A 15,205-nucleotide genomic window follows, 5' to 3' on the forward strand; every position below is an offset into this window, starting at 1 on the left:
TATATATTAAATAAAAGAAAGGGCTAAAGTACATGTTTGAATGATTTCAGTTTACTTTTGCTAGATTGCGCAAGAGCTCACAATACGGGCAGAAAACGCGACTAAAACGCGTCTAAGCCGCGCGCGACTCCTCTACAACGTCATTCTAGGAACTAGACTAGTTTGTAGGGGCCATGAAACATCTCTAATAATTCAACTGCGGCGCTCTAATGAGCGACGATTTGTGCTTTTAGCAAAGATTGCAAATTTTTGATAGGTGAGCGCAAATTTATATGCAAAAGCTTATGAACCGGTAAGAAGATCCGATTTCTTTCACAATTCCCATTAATCAAGCCATGAAATTGCCAAAGTTGAGCTTAGTTATTAATATGTTTTGTCGCAATCCATGGACCGCAACATATTTTAAAGAATAGAGTAGGCCATTTGAAAGATTCGCACTAAAAGAAGCCATTTATAAAAATAAAAAATTGTGAACAGAACGAAATCCCATTTCTATTTAAATTAATCAGATTTAGTATCAAATGATTCTGTTAACTTGGCGACGAAATTAAGCGGAATACTCAGTTCTTGATAATGCCCTTGTCAAATAAGGTTGTACGCCAACTTTGCTTTTGATTGATTGATAGAAGACCCCACCTAAATATACATACGAGTACCAAGCTATTTCCTCTACATGTTCTAGGCCCATCTAATCAATTTTATTTCCTCATTTACAATAAACTACAAACCAAACACAAGATTCTCCTCCACAAATGTGCGACTGTGGGTTGTCCCTCAACTATTTGTACACTTGTCACACTTATCTAAATATTTTTATGACCATTTGTTTACCTATACGTCTATTCATGTTCATAAACCAAACAAACACAACGGCAACGGGGAAACATAAACAACAAAGTATACACAAAACTATGCCTGTGTACGATGTGTACGAGGCATTTGCTTGAAGGCATCGAAAATAATTGATAGCATTAGCAAAGAGAACCCCTAGCGACTATGGCAACTCTCAATAAGATTATAGGCAGGCCGGAGTCAAGTTGGCATTACAAGTGCTTCTGGAGAAGGTTCTAGCCTGACCCAGAGGAAGCTGGCTTCAATTATTATATCAATTAAGGAAAGGCCTTTATGCGACACTAATTGTCGGGCTTGGAGAAATCAATATCTTTTTATTGTGATATTTCACAGGCACTATTTAAACTGACAATTCTTTTGCTGTTTACCAGAACTATGCCTCCCCACAACTGTTCAGAATAATGGTCCTATAGTACATTAGCTAACCCACATTCCGGCTCTCACCAGCGCCAATCAGCCTCATAAATATTAACATAATTTCTAGTAATGTGCGATCATAATCACGCATAACTACAATCTTAATTACAGCCGTTTGAAATGCAGCTAATTAGGAGGCTTTAATTAGTGAAAGTCACTCTATAATTGATAGTTGGCATTAATATATAGTAGATAGACACCAATATGTACCTGTATAGTATGTGTGTAGCCTTCAGTATTGTGAGTTAGTCATGGTCTAGTGCGTCGCACTGGAAGTGCGATTAAATAAATGCAACAAGTAGGGATTGTTGATGCTGCAGTCGCGACTTTTGCATTGAGATGCATTCGATCTGAAACTGACTCATTTAGAGGCATTTAGCTGCTTCTTCGAGAGCCCCTACAGGTGATTCATCTGAGCCATTTGACAGTTGAACTTGCTGGCAAGTTGAGGCATTTGCACGGTTCAAGACGCTACACAAAGTCGCATACTTGTATAAAAATAAAAAATGGGAAAACCGGCGACAGTAAAAATAAAACAAAACAACAAAAGATAATAAGCAAAAGTTTTATCTTTTTCAAAAGAGTAACAGCAACAAATCTACATATATTAATACTCGTGTATTGTGACTCGTAAAGCGTCAAACTGGTTTCAATGCGCAGACGCAAAAGCCTTCGCGCTGCTATTGCCGTCTCGCTCCGACACGGCTTAGAACAAAATTGAAAAAGTCACGAGCGGCAGCAACAACAACAACAACAGCGACTAACTAGCCTAAGCTTTCAAATTATATATGTTGCTGGACGCTGGCTGACTTGATGGAGCTGGTCGGAGAGTGGAGCAGGGATAGGATGGGATGCGAGGGGTTCGGTTAGGGCTGCTCTGGCACATTGCTGAGATTTTGGCCCGCATTAAGAAAAACCTGTCGCTGTCACTGTCACTACGGCTGTCGCTGTGGCTGACGCAGCCGCAGTCGCAGTCGCTGCCTCTGCCTCTGCGAGCGTCATCGCTGAAGTCGGTGGATTTCTCGACTGAATTCGTTCAACAAAAAACAGGTTGTTCTTCGCTTTGTTGTCTTTTCGTTGTCTACAAAAATATTTCTGTTCAAAGCAGCAGAAGACGCGCATACACATACATATACATACATACATACATGCATGCATACATATATACATACTACAGATCGGACATATATATGTATACACATATAAACGACATTTAAGGCATTTTTATAGCTTTGCGTGTCTTGTTTTGTTTTTCTTGCTGTCGCTTGTGCTTTTTGCTCATTTTTACTTTTTACTTTTTTCCAGCTTGTTGCTCGGTTCAAATCAAGTTGAAGTACAAAAGGCAAAAGCCATAAAAGCAAGTGTAAAAAGGCAAGAAGCAGACACACCGTGCTGCCAACAATTTACGCAGCCGCAGACTGCTTATATATCTCTCTCTCTCTCTCTCTCCCGCTCTCGCGCTCGCTCTCTGTTTCCCTTTCATACTTGCTCTGCCACACACACACACATAGCTCAGGTAAATTGTTGTTTTTTTAATGGCAGGGAAAACAGCAGTACAACAAAAGTTCTTTGTAATTTGTCAGCGTTGTGAAATTTCAAGTCAAATAAGAGACACATGTAAGACGATTCATCACTCGTGGGTGGCTAGCAATCCATTTATTTTTAGAAAATACACTTTATCGATTTAATAAGTCCGGTCTTCAAGCAGCAGATATGAGAATCGACCAGAGAGATATGAAAACTTCAAGAAGGGAACGAACTACGCGGTCTTATAGTCACAGGGAAACCCAGAGAGAGCTACATATATCGATATTCTTGCAGTCCATATTTAAACCTCGCGACTCATAAAGAAGTTGTACTTCTTGCATTTCCCGGGACGCACGCAAGTAAACTTAACGAGATTCGCTAGAGATTCAGAAGGCAGCGTGCTGCAAAAGGGAGCATCACTTAACTATTGTTCTAAGCACTTATGGAAATGAGAACATTTAGCTTTTATAATGAGCAACATGAGGGGAGTAAGACTGTGCAACCTTTGGCTAAGCCGACAGAGCTGTACGAGACAAGTCAATGACTTCTCAATGACGTATACAAGTGTATCTATTTCCAAGCTCTGTTGTTCGTTTCAATAGCTAAGTAAAGCACAACATTCAAATGTAGTAAACTTTATTAACTGTACGACAATTTAAGCAACAACAACAACAACTAATGCTATATGGCCGGGCACATATCTCGAGGGTTGATGGGCCGGCCGGTGGGTTGGTGCCTCATTTTAACCGTACAGCTAAAAAGCTTCGGGAAAACAATTAAATATCCGGTGGCCTGTCCGGCCAGTTTCATAATAGGCTGGCAATATTCACACACACAATCAAGTGTATGTGTGTACTCTGGGTGCCTGGTTGTATAGTATGTATGTTCGTATGTAGAATGTTGTAGTACATGGCACATGGATCCTTTTAATTTCCTGCTGTTATTTTCATGCACGTAGCGCGAACGCCGCGTGATTTCCATTTGCTAGGAGAAACAACAACAGTCGTAGTCATGTGTGTGTGTTTGTATTTCTGCCTGTGTCTGTGTATGTGTATGTGTATGTGTGCGTGTGTCTGTCCAACATATGTGCCATATTCCCATAAAGTGCGGCATGTGACACATGGACAGTACTCTCTCTCTCTCTCTCAGCACTTCCCTTGCCTACAAATGCCTTCGACTAAAGTAATCTAATAATAATGAAGTTGGCCCACCCATGCCCATTGCAGGACAGCAGAAACTCACATGTTAACTTATGTTAGGTCCTACTCGATAACATGCATACATAGATATGTGTATATATTTACACTGATAGAAAAATGCCGGTCTGAAATTTAGGCCGAAAGTGCGTAGCTGCGTCTCGAATCCAGATTCGAAGCGATCTTTAAAATTCTCATTATATGTATTTTGATCAGAGCCGTAAAGAGTTAATATTTCCATAATAATAACAGATTGAAATTCCACCTAAATTCAATGAAAAGCATCTTAAAACTTTTTTAAAATGTTTTCTGTAATTGTAACCATAAAATTAAGTTAGGTTTGAGGATTAATTTTAACAGATTTTCAGAGCTCCAGTCCAAAATCAGTTGGAATGGTGAATTTTAAAGGCATTTACTGCAGTGTATCGAGGAGCTCTGACGTGGAAGAGGCCTTTTGCTTCTAATGACTATCATTGAGCTCAACTTCCTGCTACCAATATGTTGATGAGTCTGCGTCTCTCAGTTCTAAATGCCTTGATTGCAACGTTGGCCAATAACAAGAAAATAAGTTGACGCCAAACGAGGCAGCGTGGAAAAAAGCAATCTCGGTTGCGCAGAAAGTTCTTCGGAAAGCCACTCAAAACCAAAAGCAACAGTCGAGTTGAGTTGACCTCGTTTTGGACTTTTGTTTTTGTTTGCACTTTATTTTCCATTTTATTTATTTATATTATTATTCATTTCAGCTTCTCTTGACGTCTGTGCAAACACACGTGCGAGCAGCCACAGAAATGGCAAAAGTGCCCAAAAATAAAAGAGCGGCCAACACATATTGTTCAAATACATATACATATATATGCATACATATATTGGCATTCGTTTGCACGCGGCCAATACGAACAGACAGACAGACAGATAGACGATCGGACAGTTTAACGGTTATTTTTATGTGTGAGTTTCTGGCAGTTGGTTTTGGTGCGTTATAAAAGCATAAAAATTAACCAACTGTTTGTCGCTCATATTTCCGCGAATCATTTGTCTCGTTTTATTCATTTCTTTCTTCGAGTTTGCTGATTTGCTTAAACAAAAAAACGAAAAATGGTGCCATGCAACGGAGAAGACGGGTTTGCGGGTGAACAAGTGGAGGGAATGGAAGCCCCACATATTGGCGATTTACTTCTGAAGCGATGTAATGCTGCTTCAACATTTGTTTGTGCCTTTCACTGAACGATCGTTAAGAATAGCATTTAAAGCAAGTTCAGGAAATCCCTTATTCTGCCTAAATGTATTTGAAAAACACCAATTGGCAACTAAAGTGCACAAAACTAAATACTTGGAGTTCTATTTGAGTGCAGACTGGACAGTATGTATTAATAACCAGAAAATGGTTCTTCACCCCTACTTGATAAATAGTTACGAATAGACTCAAAATTACAAATTATAAATGGAGTCTTAATCATAAGTTCGACTAATGTGAAAGCCAAGTTACAAGATACGAAGCTACAGTTACTTTATCTTTATCCATCACAAGGTCTACTATTTTAAATGCCAACTGCCTATTCTCAGGCAAATTAGAAAGCTGTAAAGCGATTTACATGTACGCAGCAGCTGGCTTTAATTAAAAATCTCGCACCACATCCACATCCAATCCACAATAGAGATACAAGTATGGCAATTTTTTGTTTAATGGTCAACTAATGTGTTGGGCGTGGCCCGAATCAAAATAGATTTATGGCTTTTCTTTGCGCAATTTTCGGCTTTTCAATAAGCAAATGAAAAAGCACTTAATTGCAAAAATTTGTTACAAGGCACGCTTTTGGATTAATGGCCAACGAATTAATAATAAGAATAAAAAACAAATTTGAAAGGGCAAGAAAATTGAATGAGTGTCGGGCCAGCTTTTCTCTTTCTTTCTCTGTCTTTCCAACAGTCTTAATAGAAATATGTATCGATGTAGCGTCTAATAGATAGACAGAAGCTATTGTAGGGAACCTTGGCGCTAAGAAACGGCCAGAAAAGAAGTGTCATCAATAAATGGTATTATGTTTGTATATAAATTTATATTTTTGGGTGCAAAAGCAAAGAGTCGAAGAGCCGTAGAGCATCAAAACATAACCTGCGTTTGCGAATCATTTCCTTTTCCGGTTGCGGCGTTTCTTTTATGCTCATTTCAATTTTTTTTACTACGATTTTGATGTTGATTTGCATTTGTAATGGGCTTTATTTTAATTTTTGCATTCATTATTACTATCTGATACCTTTTGGATGATGTATGATTTGCATGAAATTAGATGCAGATTTTTGGCATTTGGCAAAGTATTTTGAAGCAATTTTATACACATGGAACATAAGAAATACATAAGACCTTTATGCTTTATAATATGCTTGATGTATATTATTTGATGCAACGGGTCGGACTTTGGAAATTAAAGTACTTGGGCAAAGCTGATGCTGTTGGTCTAAGATGTTTACTGAATGTTTTAAAGTTTGATTAACTTAATTTCATTCTTGTTTGAACACGTTTCAAGAAGTGAGTTATGTTTAAAGCCATTTGGTATTTGAAAACATACATGCCAATCGCAGCTTTTTAAGAACGGCAGAACTTCTGCAGAACTTCAAGGCCTGCAACCGACGAATGTTCTCCGTCTTTCTGCCTATCTATCTATCACTGCTATCCTCGGAGGTATAGACTCTAGAGCTATCGTGATGAAACATCGAAGCTTTTTTTTTCGGCCACAGTTAGTATGTCAAGACCGACTATGACAGATATATAAAGCCGTCATAGAATCGATATGAATCAAAAATGGTTGCGTCACAAACTCGTTGCTTTCTAAAGATTTATCAACCAAATCGCGATGTATTGAATGTTGTAGCATATCTAATGTTTGTGCACCGGACGTGGGTCAGGAATGGTTACTTTTAAAAAAGAGGCTTCCCCCATATAAGATATGATATTCTGAAAAGATTAAATGATATAGTTGTAAAACGCAGTGAAAACTGAGGTAACTTTTTGGCTGATATGAAATGAAATAGCTCCAGGCAATATTTTAGTAGCTTCGCTTGTCAAAGCGGATAGGTTCAGCAAATGTAGATAAATGGAATTAAAGGTATTCTGGAATGGACTGCAGCAACCAACAGTAAAAGATCCACATACCTTCTCGCTAACCTGCTATAATTGTTCCACTCAATATTATTAAAAGCGTAAATTCCGACAAAATTAATAAAGACAGAGATCGAAACCGCTATAACTTGCTATAAGCGTTAAATCTTGTCTATATACATTTTTGAATAATACAATCTTTGCATTTGTGTTCTTAAATATGAAGCTGAATTGAAGCGACTGCTGCTGACTTCAGTTCTGTTCACCTTATTTACTTTATTTATTTGCATTTTTATTAGCGCGTGTACCCCTTTATTTCTCGCCCGTACGACTGTATACTTGTACATGTATGTGACAAAGTATAACACTGACCGACCTTGATTTGTATGAAATTTTGGCATACAAGTAATATGTATGTGCGAGTATATAAATGTTAAGACGTTCAAAATACAACAATACGAAATGCATTTGCCCGTCAACAACGAAAAAAGTCAATTAATTTGGCGAAAAACAGAAAAAAGATTCAAAAAAAGGCAGCAGGCATCGCTGACATTTTTTGGCATTAGTCATAAATTTAAGCTTTAATACTAAGACGGCCAGTCAAATGGCTTTTGCCGTCGTCTGAGTTCATTAGCATGTGGCGCTGGTGCTGGCGATTATAATAAATACGATGGGGTTGTCTGTCATAAAGTAAAAGCAAAGACAATTACTCGTATCTTTCACATTGCTCGGCACAACTAGGAAAAATTGTAGCAAGAAAACTGTGGAAAGCCATACATGAAAACTCTATCTGGCAATTGTCTGCGAAAGTGTTGACAGCAAAATGCAGTCGCATCGCTCACATCGCTCACATCACCAGCCTGGTGGGTTAAGTTGAAGTTGAAGATCGGCAGTCTTCGTGGCATGTGAAAGCGAAAAATATGCAGCCACTGCCACTGCTACTGCCACTATTACTGTAAACTTGTTTCTTCGAGTGGGCTGCAGTATGGATATGGCGAGCAATTGCTAATTAATGCATAAATGTACATGCTATAGTACGTACAAAAAGTAGCCGCACACGGCTGCACACACACACACGCAGTCTCAGTTTCCCAACCAGAGCTATGGGTGTACTTGGTGGTTCGCCTCTGCCTCCGCCTCCGCCTCGACGTTGACTGACAGAGGCTGAGCAAACAGTGCGCCCAGGTAGAAATTTTGCAGACAACGTTACAGGAACTCCGCAGACAAACGCACATACTACTGACAAGATAACGCCGCTATAATGCTCTGCGATGAGACTTGGACGTGGACATGAAAATGGAACCTGTTTGCATTTACGGGGAACGCGGAGTGCGAGTGCGAGCAACAATTGTTCTGATTCTTAGGGGTGGCTTCGGGTTTGCTGCCGACGTGGTTGAACCTGTGCAGGGTTGTATGTGTGTGCGTGCGTGTGTGTGTGTGCCTCCATGTTTGTGTGACTCATGACCCAGTCAGAAGGAGATGCTGTAAATAAGAAGATCGATTGACTGACTGACTGACTGACTGGCTGGCTGACTGAATGGCTAACATATCGGGCGTATAAGTCGCAGTTATATTCAAGAGCAGGTGTTACTCTATTGATGTAGTTTCATCTAGGAACTTCAATTTAGTGTCCATCTCCTACATAAATGTGAAAACTATTACAGTTTCCATTCGGTTATTTAAAGTTGCTATAAATTGTATTGACCAACTGCTATGATGGGTTTAAATGCATCTAATTCTGTTTTTACACGTTAGATCGGTTCCAGAAAAAGTCGTGCAAAAAAGCCGTGTAGGTGTGCACCTAATTCTGTTTTTACTCGGTCTTTTTTACACGGTTTGAAAATGGTGGCACGCCTTAATTCCATTTAGAACGATTCACAATAACATGTGATCAATGACTTTTTCTTTTTTTACACAATTTTGATACAAAACGGTTTGAAAATTAAAAATTGCATATATATTGCTTTAGAGATAAGGAACCAATAACCTATTTTTGCATATGATCGATGTATTTTTTTACACGGTTGTTTCTGGAACCAATCCACCGTGAAAAAACATAATTAGGTGTACTTGTACACACCTCTAGCGAGCACCATAAACTATAAGAAAGTTAATATCGATACATGAGTCATTTGCCTAAAAGCTTACTATAAATATAAAGCAAGTCATATTATGCATAAACGACGATCAGGCCCGTTTCTGGACGAGCCCGCATATTCCACACACACAGAACTACCATGTCTATCTATCGAACGAAACTATGGGGCTCTATAAAACCATACGCCAGCCAATGCAGCGAAAATCAGCCAACTCGCTAGTAATCGTAATGTGTTAATAATGCCGGCACGTATGTACGTGTATAGTATGTATTTATTTGCATAAAATCGCATTAAAATTTGCCATTTTTCCAACTTTAATGTACCATAAAATAAACAGCAACAACGATGACGACGCCGACGCCAACGCCGACAAAATGGAAAATGAGTATTGTTTTTTTTTTTTTTCAGTGAAGAGAAACTGTAGAGAACGAGAAAAACAAAAAAAATTACTAGACATTGCGAAGACCACATACCCTGAGAACCCGACACGAACTGAACAATATTATTTAAAAGACTTGACTCGAACGGCTTCTGTTACCTGATTAAACATTGTTATCGTGTCAGATCTGTAAACGCATTTCTGGAAGGCTATTAAAAAAGTAAGTTTAAAAAAATAGGAAAGCCAAGCTACAAACCAACCAGGAACTGTCAAGTTGTTTATGGAGGAAAAGCTGGACTCAGGCCTAAATGAGGCGTATGGGCTACCGAGGCTGATGTCCTCCGTGACAGCTTCTGGCTTGGAAAATTAATTGTAGTCGCTTGGATTAAGCAAAGCCAAGGCCTCATTAGAGGTGGGCGGGCACCCAAACTTTTCCAGGACACTCACACGACACCACGCTATGCCCTGACCTATGACTGTACATGTATATGTATATGGAAAAAAGGATCTGCGTACGCTCTGGCGTCATACTAATTTTAATTACGCCGCACAAACTGACAACAATGGCAGCGCGAAATATACTAAAATAAACGAGGGAGCAGCAACTAAAAAAACAACAACAATCAAAAGAAAAGAGCGGAAAATTGACACGCGTTGTTTTTGTGGACACAGCGCCAACGCCACAAGAACAACAGGGAGCAGAGAAAGAAAGTCGTCATTGTTGTTGTCCTAGATGAATTATGGGTGGGTGGGTGTTGTGGGGTGGTGTGGCGGCTTGTGTGTGGCCGATGTGTTGTGGGCTTGGCTGTCAGTTTCGCGTTTTCGTTTGCGTTTGCGCCTGTCTAGACAACGTCCTAGCTGTTTGATGTGCCTGACCAAAAAGCAGACTCGAATTACTCACCGAGACGCATTGTGTTTAATCAAATCTATTGTGTGTGACTAGGCGGATTAAAGGGCACGGGTTTTTACTTACACAGGTGAGGGATAAAAAAGGATAACGAGCAGCACCTCAACAAGAAACCGCAAAATTAAAAATGTTGGTTGCATATATTTTAAGGACTATGGTACGAAATTTAACAGTTTGTAAAATAGTTCCGGAATTAGTCTATGCTTGAATCGCAAGTAAATATCCAAAGTTGAGAATTAACAGTGTCGTCAAACGTTCGAGATTATCTTAAAGAATCTGACTTATATAACTTATATGCTTAAAATCCGTCATTTGTAAAATCAAAAGTATAAGTTTTTTAGTTGTCTTAACTAATCTTTCCAGCCATCCATGTAAATAGAAATTTCAATTGATCCGAAGGGAAGCTTTTAAAAATTCTTTATAAATTTACAAAGAAAATGAAATAGAAAAACTACTAAATATGTTAAGTGTGGATTAACTAAACAGTTGAACTCCAAAGCTGATCTAGTTCAGTTCAAGCTGGAAATGAATTCGAGCTCGAATCTTGAAGCTGGACCGACACAACTCTACTTGTTTATTTTCTGATTTCATATGCATGTACATTTGTGTATATCCCAGCACATTATTCATATTCAAATGAAGACGCAATTTACGCACATACAGTTTACACCTAATTTAACAAAACTACAAACATACATACAAGTATATGTATGTACACATGCGAACACACTTATGTATGTACATACATATGCACGTATATAGTATACGAGACACTTTTGAATCAAAGCCCACTTGAACGTCAATTGGAATGGCATTTGTATATTCTGTATGCCAATTACCAAACTGTTTACAGCCCAGTCAAGTGCCTGGTGCTTGGTTACTGTAGACGACTCATTTGGGCAGAAGAGAAGACCTATAGACACATTTTGTTGCTTTCAGAATGATTTTTATGGAATGTTCTGCTGATGTTGCTCTGCGCCACATAAAAATAAATTTACATTTCAGCAAATGCGTTTTAATTGGCCGTCTGTCAGTTGTCATGACAATAATTAATGTATTACCAATCCATGTACATAAACATGTGTATTTTGGGCGTAAGCGCCTGGCCGCACAGGGTCGGATTTGGATTTGGCCTGAGATGATGATGATAATGATGTCTTGCTGTGCGTATCTTGGCATTGGAAATGGCTGCCGCTGATTGCGTATTGACTGGTGAAACGATTTGTATAATATAGTTTTGACTCTTTTTAATTTTTATGTCTTCGCGGAGTCTCGCCCAAAGAAAATATGTCAAAAAATGTGATGGACTAATACCACTAATAGGGGCTGGCCAGAGGCGACAAGCAAGACAGCACTTTCAGTTTTGACAGCTTCAGAAATCAGAAATGTAATTTGCAAATTAGATCTGTAAAGATCAGCACGATTTGTTTGTATTTTCTAATCGTATTGTATAGCAAAGTAATGAGAAAATTGGTGATCGATGATTCGAAAAAGATACTACAAAGCAGCAAACGAACGAGTTTCTGTAAATTTTCATCAATAGGTTTACTGTTAGGACCTAGATTTGGGCGCCCAGGCCTTGTTGCATGTGCTCTTCCCAAAAGATCCCGTTGTTGGGTTGGCCTGACCTATGCACGCTCTTTGTTATGCAAGTAGTTGGAAATTATTAATACGACTTTATACTTGAACGGTATATGTCAACCGTATACTCGTACGTATAGCAAACGACCACAAAATGTTTTCGGCGTAACAGAAAATGTAAAAGGGCCAAGTAACTCAACTTGCTTCAAACTTTGCATTGCTCTTTTGTCTTGTTTTAAATGATATGTGGTAGCTTGAAGTCGAATTGAGTTACTGTGGAAAACTCGCTAATGAATGGGTATGCGTAGATACGAGTTTATGCTAGTAAGTGTGACTCACCGTGCGTATCTATATAATGCGCCAACTCAGCTACTAATCCACATAAGCTGTTATCCATTCGGACGTGTTTCGATGGACACGAGACACAAAATATGTAATCCAATTGAACAAATTGTTATGCGTACTGTTAGATACAATTTGTTTTTTTCTGAGCTTCACTTTTGGTATCTCATTGGAGCATTTGCTCCCGAACCACTTCAATTAGCAGCAATATATTCGCACCATTTGTTAAACTCAAACACTTGGCCACTTTTTACATGCAGACACACAAAAGATATAGTAAATGCATGGAATTACTTATTTTCATTCCTATTTTGTTGTTGTTGTTGTTGTTATTTTATTATGCGGGCCAAGAAAAATACAGACATATGCACGCACACACACACATTCGCGCAAACAAAGCGACGGTTGCCCGACGTTGTTGCTTTTTTTTTTTTTTTTTTTTTCTTGTTATTTGCCTGACGGACGTAGACGTCGACAGACCTTCAAACGAAAGCGAGTCAGTCAGTCAGTCGGCGAGGCTGCCTTGCTGCCTTGCTGCCTGGCTGGCTGGGCAGCGTCTCGTCTTGGTCTTTTGCGAAATCGGCGACAGGACGTGCGTTTCCTTTCCACAACACAACACAGCACAACACAGCGCAGACACACACACACTCTTTCTCTTAGAGACTGGCTGGCAGACGGTATGACAGACAGCAACACTCACATACATGCATGCATATCGTTCGTCTATGAAGACATTTTTGTGTTCTGCTCTCTCTTCTGCTTCTGCTGCTGCTGCTGGTGCTGCTGCTGCTGCTGCTAACAACGACGTCGTCGTCGTTGATTACGTAGCTGTAGCTAGCCGTTGATAATAATACTGCGTTGATGATGATAGTTCTGGCAGCGTTTGTATTTGTAGTTGCAAGTGTGTGTGTGTGTTGTGAGCGTGGTTCTGTTGTTGTACAAGTAGTTGGTAGTTTTAGTTTCTTTCACAGTAAAATGTTTATATTTACGAGCGGCCTGCGTTTAATTTACACAATTTCTTGTGTTGTGGTATTGTAACAATTAGAATGCTAGCCGCATGCAGCATTTAACGATTTGGATTTGCACTAACCGGCACTCTATAAAATTCCTATCAGCATTATCTATTCATATATATATTTGGAGATATATGTAATTATTTTTTTTTTTATATTTTACTTTACTTTTTCCCAAAAATCAGCTACTAAGCATTTGCACTTTGTTATTGTTGTTGTTTGGTTATTGGTTGTACATACATGTATAAATTTATATACTTCTTTTTTATAACTTTTGAATTTTTAAAATTGCACTTGTTGTTGCTCTTTGTTTTATTGTAGATGCATAACAAATTTGTATTGTGTATTTTATATTTGTGTAGAGATATACATAGACATATATTTGTTGTTATTTGTTTTAATGACAATGCGCGCGTTTCTTTTGCAAAATGAAAATTTCTTGGTAAGCTTTCTGTTCAAGCTAATGAAAACCGTTGAAGGTTGAAAGCAACCGCAAATAAACAGCACACGAACCGTCAACGACCAAGTCCAAACAAATACTAAATCAATGAAAAACGCCAACTGGCCTGGCGGCGGCAGCGTCGTGCTGTCGACGTCAGACAAACACGAACTCACCACACTCAATGGCGCACCACCGACACCGATACCAGCACCAACACACCTCAGCAGCCCCCACCAACACAGTCACCATAAGAGAGACCAACTGAATGAGAGGGTCAAACATGCATCAACCCACACCAATGCAAATAGACCGCTCGCCAAATGGTTTCTTCCTCTCAAAAGTCGAAAGCGGAATCAACGCTAAAGTTAAATGGGAATGTCAAAAAACGATACTCTCTCTCACTCTCTCTTTCTCACTCACCACACGCACACACACACACACACACACTGTGGGGATTTGTATCTGTGAGTGCGTCGGGTATATGAATGAAAATGCCGATGCAATGGCACGCTGTTTTTTAGACGCTCTCTTCATCACGTTTGTAGTGGTGTCCACTATGATTTCCCCATCTGTGTGTGTTTGTAGGTGCCATCATCGCATTGCTTTATTTGCCTCCTTTTATTTTCTGAGTCGGTTGATTTTTTCCCTTGCTTTTTGTTGTTTTTTCTGTGCACATTGGTGCAAGGGCAGAAAGTGAAATATATTTTCATTTTAATATTTTGTGAAATAACTTCTTATTTGAAATACAAGTACTGTGGTGGTTAGTATTCAAGATTAGTATTTACGAACTAACAAAGAGTAAAACTCTTTAAAAAAAAGTAGGTGCAAAATATGAGCAACTAATCTGTTGGGTTGTTTTATACATCAATGGTAAAAGACTGTAGTTGATGATGTAAAAATATTTATTTATGTTTATGAATTGCGTTTTCAACAAATAAACGCCTTTTTACCCCCAACAAAAGTTACATTATATTCGATGTAATGTTTAATCTGTAGTAGTGCCCCCGACAGAGTAATTAAGTTCTAATATAATGATTTACGACAGTGCATATAAAATAAATTATATAATGCCAATAATCCAGCAACTTGTCTGAATAATAATTTAAGTGCCTCTGTAAGCTAATACTATCGAAAGAGGAATTGCGTACCTACATATACGTATCTATGTAATTACACATACTACACATAGTACGTACTATGTGCATGAATTTCGTTGTAAAAGTCAGTAGGCACGAACATAACAACAGATACAAATTGGACTAATTCCATTGTACGTATGTACATACATATGTATGTACATACAGACAAGCATAAGTACAAGTGTGCATATTTACATGCGTATCTACGAATATG

The 15,205-nt window shown here is 38.7% G+C and overlaps 1 protein-coding gene across 1 annotated transcript in view; it reads right to left on the bottom strand.

Annotated features, from left to right (window-relative positions):
* LOC115624874 (ecdysone receptor) overlaps positions 1-13,562 on the bottom strand; it is a 58,791-nt gene extending 45,229 nt beyond the window's left edge. Inside the window, exon 1 of the mRNA XM_030519719.1 lies at positions 12,395-13,562. The gene's annotated coding sequence lies outside the window, so the exon portion shown is untranslated. The remainder of the gene's footprint in view (positions 1-12,394) is intronic.
* Positions 13,563-15,205: the final 1,643 nt, after the last annotated feature.

Source organism: Scaptodrosophila lebanonensis, unplaced genomic scaffold (assembly GCF_003285725.1).
Source record: "Scaptodrosophila lebanonensis strain 11010-0011.00,11010-0021.00 unplaced genomic scaffold, SlebRS2 tig00000061-arrow-pilon, whole genome shotgun sequence".
NCBI lineage: Eukaryota > Metazoa > Arthropoda > Insecta > Diptera > Drosophilidae > Scaptodrosophila > Scaptodrosophila lebanonensis.